This window comes from Nicotiana sylvestris, chromosome 4 (genome assembly GCF_000393655.2).
Source record: "Nicotiana sylvestris chromosome 4, ASM39365v2, whole genome shotgun sequence".
Classification (NCBI taxonomy): Eukaryota; Viridiplantae; Streptophyta; class Magnoliopsida; order Solanales; family Solanaceae; genus Nicotiana; species Nicotiana sylvestris.
In genome coordinates, this window is record NC_091060.1 from 43,809,298 (window position 1) to 43,823,722 (window position 14,425).

Below are 14,425 nucleotides of genomic sequence, written 5' to 3' on the forward strand. Positions count from 1 at the left end.
GGTAAGGAGTGATCGTAGCTGTTGATCAAAATGATCAACGGCCTAGATTGAAAGAAAGGGTCGGGCGGGTTAATTTGTTGGGTCGGGGGTCGGGTTAGATTAGAATTGGGCTGGTCCATTTGGGATTGAAATTGGGTCAATTTTAGGGTAAAATCGAAATGTAATGGTGCTACAATTGAAACGAAATGAGGCCAAAATTTAAATAGCAGTTTTCCTTTTTCATTTTATAAAAATAGAAAAATGATTTTAAAAGCAAATTAAAAGTACTGGATTAGTTAATAATATATAAATATTAATTTTAAAAAATTGAAACCAATTTCATAATTATAAAATGCCATTAATTCTTAAAATAGGCTAAAATTGCAATTATATGCAATTTAGCTTTTAAAATACCAAATAAATTTATAAAAATGTATGAAAATTAATTTAACTATATTTTTGTATAAATATGGGAATAAAATAAATTATTCACCAAAAAGTAATAATTTTGGGAACAATTTTTGGTTTTTGTACTGCTAAAATGGGCAATAAATTGATTTAAAAAGTCTTTAAAAATTGGAAAAAATATTAAAACACTTGGGCATACTTATATATGCATATATATGTTATTTTGAAAGTATTTTGCATATATAAAAATATAAAGGGAAAAATTGGGTATCAACAACAGGCGGCTTGTAATTCTTGTCCTTGGGGTTATCTGGCCCCTTTAAACTGTACCATGAAAATGGAGCCACAGGTTTTACCTTGACATCAAAAGGTTTATTCTCCACCTTAAGGTCCCGGAAATACATAGTGAGGGTGTGGGGAAAAGGGTAGTTCCGGTCATGCTCAACCCCCACTGCAGAAATGACAAGGGACATCACAATGCCCACGTTGATAGGATAGCCCGCCATGATAGATGCAATAAGAATAGTACGGGGAAGTGGAATAGTCTGATCATGGGTAGTGGGATCAAGTCGACTACACACAAAAGTCAACCACCCCCTAGCCTCAAAATTGAGAGTCCTCCGAAGTATTTTGGCCCCTGCTTGTAACCACTCTGGAATAGTACCCAGGATTGCTAGGTTTGAAGCTAACCACGGGCGAACCTCCTCGCCCATTGCCAACTTTTCATTGTACAGGGTCTCATCTTCTTCGTTGAACCCCAAGTATTCATTAAGTGCCTTCCCGAAGAATACCACATTTTGGTTTCGCACTTTGGTCACTTTTGTGCCCTTCAAGATGTGGGCCACATTGTTGTAGAACTCCTTTACCATGTGCTCGTTCGCCTTCACACAAACATCCCGAAAATGCTCCCAACCCTCTCGATCTTGAAATTGTCTATGCATATTTGGATTAAGGGGAAGTAGGTCCCCGTCAATAAAACTTCTCTCAAGAATCAACTTTCGTAGTGGCCACCATACCCTGAATTTGTGGAAAGCCACCTGGCTGACAAATCTGTCTTCCTAGACTGCGGGGTTTCTGGTCTGGTCAACACCCCCAACCTGAGGCACACCACTCTGAGACACCTCCTCATCACTATCATCACCACCCTCATCACCTCCGCCTGTACTCTCCCCGGATAATAAAGCTGTGAGGGAGGTGGAGTAATCACCACTACAGGCTGCTGAGCCCGCAGACGACTCAGATGGGACATTCTCTGCTACTTGGGCAGTGGATGATGCTGGAACTGAGTGAATTGCCACTGAGTCGGAGGAGATGTCTTGAGAAGGCATGTACTCACTCCCCGATTGGTCACCGGCTATATCAGCAGCCTTGGTTGCTTTCCTTGTGTTCTGTCTAGCTTGGGGAGTGAGTTTTACTTGTTTTCCTTTGCCTCCCCAGGAGGAGTCACCTCGGCCGGATTGTTTTGCACCTCTACCTCTTTGTTTTACCATTGTCTGCAAGCACATACATCTAACATTGTTAGTCTAAGCATAGACAGTGAAACAGATGAAAAATGAGTTGCAGAACAGAAGCCCAAAAGTTGCAGAACATGTTGCAGACACAGTGCACCGCGGCCCGCACAAATAGGAGTGCGGCAGCATAAAAGCGACTGCGGTCCGCCTTGGGGCAGGGTCCAGAAAACGATTCCTCTGAATCTACCCACCGCGGACCACACAAAGTGGTATCGCGACCGTGGTGGGCCAGCGCAGACCGCATAAAGTGCAATGCGGCCGCGCTAGGCACAAGTCAACTTTCTGACACATGAGCACCGCGGTCCGCACAAAATGGTACCGCGGACCGCGCCAGGGCACCGCGGACTGCACAAAAGCTACCGCGGTCTGCGGAGGGTGCTTAGTTCAGGCACTGAGTTACGGTTTCCAAATTTTACATCTTTGTTCAAGTTTTCACCTACTTTGTCCCAACTCAATTTACCCAGTCATTATGCACATTTAGCACCCCAGAAACTAACACGTAAACTAACCTAAGCTAACAAAAATAGAGAAAACAGGACGAAAAAGAAGTTACAGGCTAATAGTAATAAAATAAAAACAAAATTAATCAATTAAACGAACAAGGAATGAGTAAATATTACCAGATGTGAAGATGAAATGCAATTAGTCAGTCTAAGCAAGAATTACGGTCACAAGAGAGTAATGAACAGTAGCTTTTAGGTTTTTGAGTGTTAAAATTTCGAAAAGTGTAAATGGTGACCCCTGAGCTCTATTTATAGAAAAAGATGTGGGACCCAGTCTTACCTACCAGTGCGGCCGCACAACACGAACCGCAGACCACGCTGGGTTTATTCAAAAGAATCTTGAGAAGGCATACTCCGTGGTCCGCACAAAACTAGACCGCGGCCAAGGAGGTCCACCGCGGACCACACTAAATGGAATGTGGCCGCGGTAGGAAACTTCAGAGAGTACCTCACTTGGCCTTCACCAGTGCGGACCGCACAAAAGTGTATCGCGGTCGCACTGGCAACTTCAGAGACTGTTCAATTTTTCCATCTTGTTTTGCACTGCATCAACACAATCCCTGCAACATCTCACAACCAATTAGCCCAAAAATCCTAAACTACAAAGAAAATCAATCAAAGAAAAAGAAAAAGACATGGGTTACCTCCCAAGAAGCGCTTGATTTAACGTCGCGGCACGATGCATGTTACCACCACATCACTTTAGATGAATGAGCGCCACCACATGGCAGTCATCGAACCTCCCAAGGTAATGCTTGACATGATGCCCATTGACCCTGAAAACATCACCATTGTTGTTCTTGAGATCAAGAGCACCAAACGGGGTCACACAAATAACTTCAAATGGCCCACTCCACTTTGATTTGAGCTTTCCCGGAAACAGACGTAACCAGGAGTTGAACAAAAGGACTAGATCACCAATTTTGAATTCCTTTCCCCGAGCATATTTGTCGTGAAGATACTTCATCTTGTCCTTATACAAGGACGAGCTGGAGTAGGCATGAAATCTAAACTCATCAAGCTCATTGAGTTGTTCAACACGGAGATTGGCCGCAACATCCCATTCCAAATTCAACTTCCTCAAAGCCCACATAGCCTTGTGCTCCAATTCAATCGGAAGATGGCAAGCTTTCCCAAACACAAACTGGTACGGACACATACCAATTGGAGTCTTGTAAGCCATCCAATAGGCCCATAGAGTGTCATCCAAATTTTTCGACCAATCGGTCCTATTAGCATTGACCGTTTTTGACAAGATACTCTTTATTTCCCGGTTGGAGACTTCAACTTGACCACTAGCTTGAGGATGATAGGGGGTGGACACTTTGTGATTGTCTTCATATTTGGCAAGCAACGAATCAAAGGCTCTATTGCAAAAGTGCGACCCTCCATCACTAATAATAGCACGAGGAGTACCAAACCTTGTGAAGATACTCTTTTTAATAAATGCAACAACACTCCGGGCTTCATTGTTAGGCAAAGCCACGGCTTTAACCCACTTTGAGACATAATCCACTGCCACTAGAATGTAAGTGTTCCCACAAGAGCTCACAAATGGACCCATGAAATCGATGCCCCAAACATCAAATATATCGACTTCAAGAATTGTATTGAGAGGCATCTCATCCCTTTTTGAAATCTCACCCGCTCTTTGGCACTCGTCACATCTCTTCATGAAATCACCGGCATCTTTGAACAAGGTAGGCCAATAAAATCCACAACTAAGGACCTTCGAGGCGGTCCTCACCCCACCATGATGGCCACCATAGGGTGAGGAATGGCAAGCCTCTAAGATACTCAATTGTTCTTCCTCCGGGACACATCTACAAATCACACAATCCATGCAAATCTTGAACAAATATGGCTCGTCCCAATAAAAATCCAAGCTATCCCGCTTGAGCTTCTTCCTTTGGTTAGAAGAGAGCTCATACGGGATTATTCCGGTCACAAGGTAATTGGCAACATCGGCAAACCACGGCATATCATGCATTGACACCGCAAGGAGTTGTTCGTCGAGAAATGCATCATTGATCTCAAGGCCATCACAAGGCCTCCCCTCCTCCTCCAAACGGGACAAGTGGTCTGCCACTTGATTCTCACTACCTTTTCGGTCCACAATTTCTAGATCAAACTCTTGAAGAAGTACCACTTATCTCATTAATCTTGCCTTGGAGTCTTTCTTTGTCATCAAATACCTAAGGACAACATGATCGGTATGAACAATCACTTTGGCCCCCATAAGGTATGGTCGGAACTTTTCCAATACAAACACTATAGCCAACAACTCTTTCTCGATGACCGTATAATTCCTTCTAGCCTCATTCATGGATTTTCTTGAGTAGTACACCGGATGAAACATCTTGTTAACCATTTGACCCAAAATAGCCCCAACCGCAATGTCACTAGCATCACACAAGAGCTCGTAAGGCAAGCTCCAATTTGGTGCGGTAATGATAGGGGTGGTTGTCAACTTATATTTAAGAAGCTCAAAAGCCTCCATGCACTTATCATCAAAGACAAACTTGGCATCCTTCTCTAGCAACTTGCACAAGGGGTTAACTACCTTTGAAAAATCTTTAATGAACCTCTGGTAGAACCCCCCGTGCCCAAGAAAACTCTTCACCCCTTTGACAGAAGTAGGGGGAGGAAGCCTTGAAATCACATCTATCTTGGCTTTATCAACTTCAATTCCTCGCTTTGAAATTTTGTGACCTAACACAATACCCTCTTCAACCATGAAATGACACTTTTCCCAATTGAGAACAAGGTTCGTGTATTCACATCGGGCCAACACTCTATCAAAATTACCCAAACATTCTTCAAAGGAATAAATCATCCATGAAAACCTCCAAGATATCTTCCACCATGTCGGTGAAAATAACCATCATGCAACGTTGGAAGGTCGTCGGAGCATTACACAACCCGAATGACATTCGAGAGAAAGCGAATGTGCCATACGAACATGTAAAAGTGGTCTTCTCTTGATCCTCTAGGGCAATTAGGATTTGATTGTACCCCGAGTAACCATCTAAAAAGCAATAAAAAGCACGCCCCGCGAGACAATCTAGCATTTGGTCAAGGAACAACAATGGAAAATGGTCCTTTCGGGTCACCTTGTTTAGCTTCGGTAATCCATACAAACTCTCCAACCCGTCATTGTCCGAGTAGGAATAAGTTCATTGTTGTCATTGGTCACCACAGACATCTCACCCTTCTTCGGTATACATTGCACTGGAGAAGTCCAAGAACTGTCAAAAATAGGATAAACCACACTGGCGTCTAACCACTTGATAACCTCTTTCTTCACCACTTCTTGCATCGCCTCATTTAGTCTTCTTTGATGCTCCAACGAAGGCCTTGAATCCTCCTCCAAAATAATTTTATGCATGCAAAATGTGGGGCTTATACCGGAATATCGGCCAATGTCCATCCAATCGCCTTCTTGCGCTTTTAAAGTACTGCCAAAGTGGCGTCAACCTGCATGTTAGTTAAGCAAGACGAAAGAATAACAGGTAAAGTACAATTTGATCCCAAGAACTCATACCTGAGGTGTGGAGGAAGTGGCTTCAACTCCAACACCGGTGGCTCCTCAATAGATGGCTTTGTTGGCGGAGTTTTGCGATTTTCAAGATCCAAGGACAACTTCCTAGGCTCATATGAATATGAACCCATACCATGCAATGCATTTACGCACTCCACTCTACTAGCATCATCATTGACATTCATATTTAGAAGCATGGCCTCAAAGGGGTCTTCAACATTGATCATCGAACTTGTGTCATCCACTATCACAGCTGTGACAATGACCACAAATGAGCACACCTCAGTGCTATTGGGTTGCCGCATGGATTTGCAAACATGGAAAACTACCTTCTCATCCCCCACATGGAAAGTCAACTCACGCGCTTCAACATCAACCAAAGCCTTCCCCGTTGCTAGGAAAGGTCTCCCAAGAATAATCGGGACTTTAAAGTCTACTTCACAATCCAATATGACAAAGTCGGCCGGCAATATGAATTTGTCCACCTGGACAAGTACGTCATCTATTATACCCAAAGGCCCCTTCATTGACCGATTCTCCATTTGAAGTCTCATTGAGGTTGGTCGAGGTTGTCCAATTCCCAAGATCTTGAAGACCGAGTACGGCATCAAATTTATGCTAGACCCTAAGTCACAAAGGGCTTTGGCAAAGTTCGCACTTCTGATAGTACAAGGGATAGTAAAAGCTCCGGGATCCTCAAGTTTTGGGGCCATAGAATGTATGATCGCGCTCACTTGATGAGTCATCTTAATTGTTTCACACTCCATCGACCTCTTTTTCGTCACCAAATCCTTCATAAACTTGGCGTACCCCGACATTTGCTCAAGTGCCTCCACCAAAGGCACGTTGATAGTAAGGCTCTTCAGCATCTCAATGAATTTCTCGAATTGGTTATCACTCTTTTTCTTTGCTAACCGTTGAGGATAAGGCGGAGGTGGCCTAGGCAAAGGTGCCTTGGCTTTGGGCACCACCGGCTCGGGCATATCAATCATGTGTTCCCTAGACGGGTTCACAGCATCTTGTGTTTCCACCTCGGCCTCATCAATATCAATCTTTACATCATTGTTCACATTGGGCTCAACTACATCTTCAACTACCAATGGTACATCATCATCCCGCAACTCATCATCATCAACCACAACTTGCTTTTCTCTTGAGGCATTCACATCACCGTCTCTCCCACTTCTTGTTGTAACCACCATCACATGATTGTTGTTCCCGCCCTTCGGATTCACTACCGTATCACTTGGTAGAGCACCCTTGGGGCGAGTGTTCAAAGATTGAGAGATTTGGCCAAGTTGCACCTCCAAGTTCCGGATAGAGGTATTGTGGGAAGCCAATTGAGCATCGGAGTCTTAGTTCTTTTTCATCATTTGCTCGAACATGATTTCAATTCGACCCATATAATTACCCAAAGAATTAGACCCTTGAGATTGAAACAGAGGCGGGTTGTTCGGTTGTTGGTACATCGGGGGCCTTTGAAAGCCTTGCCCCTGATTGCCTTGATTCCCATTGTTATTCCACCCACCTTGACCATTGTTGTTGTTCCAATTGTTGTTGTTGTTTCCATTCTAATTCCCTTGGTTGCCCGAATTGTTGTTCCCCCAATTTCCGCCTTGGTTGTTGTTGTTCCAATTAGCACCACCTTGTTAATTGCCCCAATTTCCTTGGGGTCGCCACTGTTGGTTTGAAGAGTTTCCTCGGTTGCCTTGATAGTTATTGACCTATTGAACCTCTTCACTTTGATCATCATAACACTTATTTGAAAAACCACTACTATCATCATAATTATCACAATTTCCTTGAGGTTGTTGCCCTCTTTGCCTTCTCTTAAGCATATTCACTCCTTCCATGGCATTGACTTGGCACGGATTTTGGACTTGTTGCAATTGCACCTTAGCCAATTGATTCATAGTCATGGTAAGCTTGGCAATAGCTTGACTGTGGTCATGCAACTCCTTGTGCAAATGGATGACTGTGGGGTCACCTTGTGGCACATTCGCTCTACTTTGCCAAGCCAAAAAAATGTCGGCTTTCATCCAAAACATCACAAACTTCATTGTAGGGAAGCTTCATAAAGTTTCCTCCGGCCAATTGATTCACAATACATTGATCTGTGGTGTTGATGCCCCAATAAAAGATTTGTTGAATCATCACATCTGTCATATCGTTATTTGGACACTCTTTCACCATAGTTCTAAACCTCTCCCATATTTCGTGGAATGGTTCCGTTGGCTCTTGCTTGAAAGCCAAATTTTTATCTCAGAGCGCCGTCATGTGACTTGGTGAAAAGAACTTGGAAATAAACTTGTCCGCCAATTCATCCCACGTTGTGATGGAATGATTGGGGAGCCTTTCTAACCAATCCAATGCTTTACCCCAAAGAGAGAACGGGAAAAGCCTCAATCTCAATTCATCCTCTGACACGTTTGTCTGCTTGCTACCCCAGCATATATCTACGAACCCCTTCAAATGCTTGTAGGCATTTTGATCGGAGGCGCCCATAAAATATCCTCTTTGCTCGAGCAAGGTCAACATGACATTTGTGATTTGAAAGTTCCCCGCCCGGATTCGGGGAGGAACAATGGCACTCGCATACCCTTGATTTGGGAGAACTCTTGGAGCAACTCTTGGCGGTGGCGGAGGAGGGTCTGGAATAGGATTGTTGTCATTGGCCTGACGGCTTTTACGTGGAGCTTGAGGTAAGGGAACCTCATCTTGATCAATATCTTCTACCTCCTCCCCCGCCATGACGTTGCCAAGAGGGTCATTAATATTTTGCGCCATTGGTACCTGAGTAATTAACACAAACAAGATTAGTAACGAGAAGGAAAGAGAAACAAAACTCAAAACTAACTAAACAGATAGTCAGAACCGTTAGCTCCCCGGCAACGGTGCCAAAAAGTGATCACTTCCAACTCCGCACTACTAAAGAGTAGCGAGAGCGGGTCGCAATAGCTTTTACCCGATATGTGGGTCGGGATCGAATTCCTCAGAAAGCTAGATATTGGAACTGGGTATCTGTCTAGACTAGAGATGCGTGTTTGTTTCTAATGTCACTTCCATAATTTTTAGGTTTTTGATTATAAACTACGATTACCAAACTACTAATTACAACTAGATTATGCTACGAGATAATTGCTAAAGTTGTATCTAATGGGAAGAAGGGCACTAGGGTCATGAAATCACCTAGGTGGCTAATTGACGGGTAGATGATACTAAGATTCGATTGACATAATTGGGGCTTATGCTATAACCGATGCACAATTTTACCCACTCTCACACCTCTCGGTAGAGAGAGTGATTTTGCCCAATTGACTCTCTCGAGACCAAATTGGTGGGCAAATTAGATCAAACAACTAGGGTTCAAGTAGGGTGATTACTCTCTCGAGGTTTAACCCATTAATTGGGACTATCATTTCTCATGAGTCTATCCCAATTCCTTGTTGGGTCAATATTGGGGACTTAGACTCTCTTTCTCAAGAAGATTTAAACCCACAAAGCTCAAATCAGTGTTTGCAACCACTAATTCATAGATTAAAACATAAAATCAACCCAATAGCAAACATCTATAGTCAATCTAACCTTAGATGGCAACACCCATCAATTACCCACACTAGGGTTGAGCCACAACCCTAACTAATGGGTTTAGCTACTCATACTTGATGAAGAAAATGAAGAAATAGATGAAGAACAAGACATATTAATTGAATGCTAAATGAAAGTACAAGAATCTATCGTTAATTTGAAGCTAAGATGCCAAAAATGGCTACAATTCAAGTTCTCACGAGTGCAGCTGCGTTCTCCAGTTAACAGATAACCTAAAAATGGTAAAATGTTCTATTTATACTAGGCTGAAAAAACTGGACAAAAATACCCCTACGGGATCAGTGCGGGCCGCACAAAATGGACCGCCGCCGCACTGAGCTCCTGGACATCAATTCTAGCTTCTCTAAACTTGGGCTCCATGGACCGCGTAGAAAGGACCGCGGCCGCGGAGGTCTCTATTGCGGTCCGCACAGATATGACCGCGGATCGCACAGCTTGGACAATGGCAAATTTCACCTTTCTGAATCTCTCTTTCGCGGACCGCACCAAATGGTAGTGCGGCCGCGGAGCCTTCACCGCAGACCGCGAGATGTGTACTGTGGCCGCGTTGCCTAAATCCTGGTTTTTCCATCTCTTTGAATCACCTAGTGCGGCCGCATTCAACTTTGCGCGGTCCGCACTAGGCCTGTTTGCCCTCAGATTGCCTAGTCTTTGATACTTGAGCAGGTTTCACTCCTTTTTGAGCCGAACTTTGACATTTTGTCACTTTGTCGATCAAACTTGCAATAAAGCACACTTATGAGTCTTTTGGGACTATTTTATAACAATTTATAACCAAAGCGTAAGCAAGAAGGAGCATAAAACACGACAAAAACCCTAGTTATCACTCGCCGCGGCACGGTCTTTTTGGGTTGAAGAATGCATTAAATTGCTAATGAAATTTTTTGAAGAAGAAGGCATTTATGTGGTCAGTTTCGCTACCGTAGAACAGTTTTGCGGGTCGCACAAGTGCCACAGAGTGAAGCAAAAAACAACGCAAGTTTTAGGACCATTGTGCGGTCAATTCTGCGACCGCGAAATCATTTCGCAGACCGCACGTTGCATCGCAAAATAGCATGGTAATTTCCAGAGGGCAGTTCTGCAGTGCATTATGCGATGGCAGAATAGGTCTATGGTGTAGAACAGGTATGCGGGCCGCAAACCTGCCGCAGACCCAACCCGAAATATCCTAGTTTTTTAGCACCATTTATGCGGTCCATTTTGCGGACTACATATCTGTTATGCGGTCCATTCTGCTACCGTAGCCCTGTGTTCAGAGGGTCCATTTTCCTATTTTTATAACTCGGCCCTATTTTGATAAATAGCCTTAGGGGCTTATTTTGAAGCGGACTTCTGATTATTTTAGAGATAGGTAAGAGCATTTTAGAGAGAGAGAGAAGGAGAAAATCTAGCATTCTAATCATCTAATCTTGCACCAATCTTCAAGAATCAAGAAAGACAACCACTAGATTATCATATATCCGGGTAAGTCCTACTCCTAAGCTTTCATGCAAGAGGTTATAAGTCCAAGTATATATTGTGGGGTTGTAAATAGGCCATTCATATGACACTAGGTTGTAGTATATGGGGTTAATGAACTACTTTTGGTAGTTTCCTGCTAAAATTTGCTGAATGATGAAGGGATTACCATTTTAGAGCCTCGTAGTCTATTTTTACATGATAGGTGTTTGACAAAATTCCTAGGAGAGTTACACCATGGGAATCTTTCTAATTATTAAATGATTTTCACTATCTTCCTATAGATTGTTATTGCTAGCAGTGTTGGGCGTTGTAGTAACTTAAGGAAAGCTCAAAAAGGTATGTTGGCTAAATTTTCTCTCTTAGAATCGAACTCTATGATGTTCCTGTAAGTTTCAAGTATGGTTGGCTCAAGTTCCTAATTCCTATATCCCGAGTTATCCTTTAAAAACTTGCCTATTCTAAACGATCCTTGTGCTGAAAGATATATGTTCAAGGTGTGGGTTGCGTATTAAAATGTTATGACTTTAGTCATGTTTTAAATGAAAGCTAGTATGCCAAATTGTGTTAGAAAAACTCAATATGCTTAAGACTCTTAATCGATCATATGTTTACAGAAAGTTTTGATTGGAAATGTTTTATTGTTGATAATCTATAAAGATGCTTGAAAATAAAATAAGTGAATTGGGGATATAGAGTGTGGCCAACGTGCCAAGAATTAAGTTATAACTGTGGCTAGTGGTGCCACTAAAATGAGAGGATGTGAGAAATATTATGAAATGAGCCTCGACCCAACTGTTCCAAAATTTGTTCGAAAATATATTTGCCTAAAAGCTTATGCACTCAATTCATGCCCGTAAGTGGATGTTTTCAACTAATGATTTGCGTTATAAATATATCCAATATGGTTCGAGTTCTTATATACTTAGGTGTTGTAATTTTACATTGCCCTTTTTGGGAAGAGTATTCCAATAATAATTGGTGTATTTCTTGTTTATGATTTTGAAGTATGTTTCTATTGTTGGTCGGTGTGCCCCACTCTTTGGAAAGAAACCTTTTGTGTTTAAAGTTTCATCACTAATGAATTTGAGGTTTATGATTTACGAAATATTCGATATGTTGATATTTGATGGTGATCCTTGAAAATAAAAGAAGTAAAAGTGTGGAACATGAAATACGGCCACCTACCATGAATAAATAATCTTGTGGATGGTCAAAGGAGACAAGGAAATATTGTTGTTATGATTGGTTGAAAATACTAGTGAAGATTTATACAATGTGAAAGATGATGAGGTGTATACATTTGTACTTTTGTTTCCCTTGTGTTCAAAACAAAAAATATTTTTGGGAGTGTCATTAGCAAACCAACGAAGGATGAATCATAAGGCCCACACCTGAAACTACATGTATCGGTGTAGGTGTGAATTGTGATTATTACCCTTATTTGGGATGAAATTGAAATACTTGTGCAATTGTGATTATTCCTTTTTATTGGGATAAAGCTGATAATAGCTATGAATTGGAAAAGTTAACCCACACGACATAGGTGGGAAGGCAGCCTAGCTGATCGGGTGGAGATCGAATGTCATGTTGCGCACATGGTGGTACTAATCTTGGTAACACCTTTCTTTCGCATCACATTGTTCGTGGAGAGATGGCCTAGCCGATTGGGCCTGATTGGACTTCGTGCTAAAAATATGATGGTATATCAGTGCTAATTATCTCCCAACCAAAAATATATATTATTTTTGAAATTTGAAAATTGTTATGTTTTAACTGGCATTTGGATATTATTGATTGTAACTTGCAGTCTCTATGGTTTTTCCCCTTCTAACTTGGACATTCTATTTTAAAAGAGGACATTTAGTCATACATACCAGTGCTAATCGACGGTACTAACGTCCCTTTTACCGGGGTCGCTGCATATTTAATGGATGCAGGTGGTTCCACAACAGGCGGCATTGATCAGTGATAGTGGTACACTCTCTTTCCAACTGACTTGGTGAGCCCCAATTCATTTTGGGGTCATGTATCTTTTGTTCCTCATGTACTGTATTTTGAGGTATAGCTGAGGCCTTGTTGCCGGCATTTCCATATTACTTTTCTATTGTGCTTAGAGACTCCGTAGACAGGTTGGGGTGGTATTTGATGTTGGCAATTGAATTAGAAATATTGATATTTGGCAAATATGTTTTTCATTATATTTATAATTTTGTAATACTTTGAAAATTATGAATGAAGCTTCTAATGAAAATAATATTGGAGTTGTTAATGAAATCCTTTTAGTGTTTGATTAATAGAGTATATCTATTTTTTGTTCATGGATGAGTTTGGGTAGAAGAAAATCTAACATACTTGCTCGGCCGGATTCACTCAGTTGAACGCCGGTCGCACTCCCGGGGTTTGGGGCGTGACAATATGTCACTCATGAGTTGGGTTTCCCATTCAACCAAAATCACACGCTGCATGTGGCCTACTCTGGACCTTAGCTAAGGTTAACTTCCTAATTTCTTTCGTCATGGAATCAAATTGAGCTTCCATAGACGTGTCAGAATCCACTTGATGTACCTCAACCATTTGTCTCCTCTCATTTCCTTTTGCAGATTATTGATTTACATCTTCAGACAGTTCATCTAGAAACAAAACAATCTCCTTGGGGGTTTTCTTCATTAGAGAACCTCCAACTGTATTACTTAGAATCATCCTAGAAGAAGTATCAGTCCATCCCAAAAATTTTAGAGTTGCATCCATAAGTCGATTACGTTGTGCTGACATCTTCTCAGTATCTCCTTGAATCTTTTCCATGCTTCAAAGACTGTTTCCGTGTCCTTCTGGCAAAAGTTATGAATCTCTATTATGAATTTTTCTATTTTACCGATGAGAAATATTTATCTAAAAACATTTTGGTCATATCTTTCCATGTCTTGATATACCCTACTGAAAACTCCACAATTTGTGCTTGGCATCATCGTCACGACCCAAACTGTACAAGTTACTACTACAATGAGAAATCATAAATATTATAAATAAGACTGTAAAAAAATTTAATACAACTACTCCAAGGACTGGTAGTACAAGTCATGAGCCAATATGATTTAGATTTACAAAGCTGAGAAATGAATAAATAAGATATATGTTTGAGGGTTACATAAACAAAAATGAAATCCTAAGCTACCAAGAACAAAGGTAGCATGAATCTGGTACGCCGGCACGTCTCCAGCTAAGCTCTAAATTCACAACTGCTCATCCCCAAAATCTGCACGCAAGGCTCAGCTTCAATAACAAGCCATCAGATAGAATCGCACACATATAGCCATCGTGCCTACATTATCAATCACCCTCGCTTGGAAAAAGACCTCGTGCCACAACATAAGTAACGCTTGCACGACAAACACCTCGTGCCACAATATAAATAA

The 14,425-nt window shown here is 41.7% G+C and overlaps 1 non-coding gene across 1 annotated transcript; it reads left to right on the forward strand.

The window, feature by feature from the left end:
- Positions 1–13,766: 13,766 nt before the first annotated feature.
- On the forward strand, positions 13,767–13,873 carry LOC138890953 (small nucleolar RNA R71). The gene has a single exon (XR_011407315.1). It is a non-coding gene; the product is annotated as a small nucleolar RNA R71 (small nucleolar RNA).
- Positions 13,874–14,425: the final 552 nt, after the last annotated feature.